Here is a 659-nt window from a genome sequence, read left to right as displayed (position 1 = left end):
GAAGCTCGTCGAAGAAAGCTTCAGCCCTCACTGCTCTCCGAAGCCCACAAACCACCGTTCTCGCCACAAACCGCCAGTGACAACACCAAAAACGGAATCGCCACAGATCCACCAGACATGGCCAAGAATCGACGCTTCTCCAACATCTGCATCAGAGCCTTCACCGGCGACCTCCACCCAACGGATCTTCGCTTCACACACCGAGGAATCGCCGGATCCACCACCTTCGAGATGCACCCAACCGACGGCGACAACAGAGCAAGAAGTGGAAGACTGAAAAGGAATTACAAAGAGAAGAAAACTACTCGGGAAGGAGCCCTCTCCAGTGCCGGAAGGGCAACCGGAGAGGCGGATCAAAGTTGACGGCGACTCTCTCTCTCGCGGTGATTTTAGGGATTTTGCTCTCTCTCGCGGCGATTCAAGATGCACCCAAATGATCATCTTTATATGATCCATTTTTGATTGAGAAAATAACTCACAACAATCAACAATCCATTTATGATGCATATTTACGTTATGAATTTATATCCACGAAAAGAAAGAAAGAAAGAAAGAAAGAGAGCGTAGCGTGTAGGCGAGGCCCAAGCACATGGGAAAGGAAAGAAGAAACGCATAAAACTCACGCCGACGGATGAGTCAACACGCGAGTCAACTCGAGC

This window comes from Camelina sativa, unplaced genomic scaffold (genome assembly GCF_000633955.1).
Source record: "Camelina sativa cultivar DH55 unplaced genomic scaffold, Cs unpScaffold00608, whole genome shotgun sequence".
In the NCBI taxonomy this organism is placed as follows: Eukaryota; Viridiplantae; Streptophyta; class Magnoliopsida; order Brassicales; family Brassicaceae; genus Camelina; species Camelina sativa.
This window is presented reverse-complemented; position numbering follows the sequence as displayed.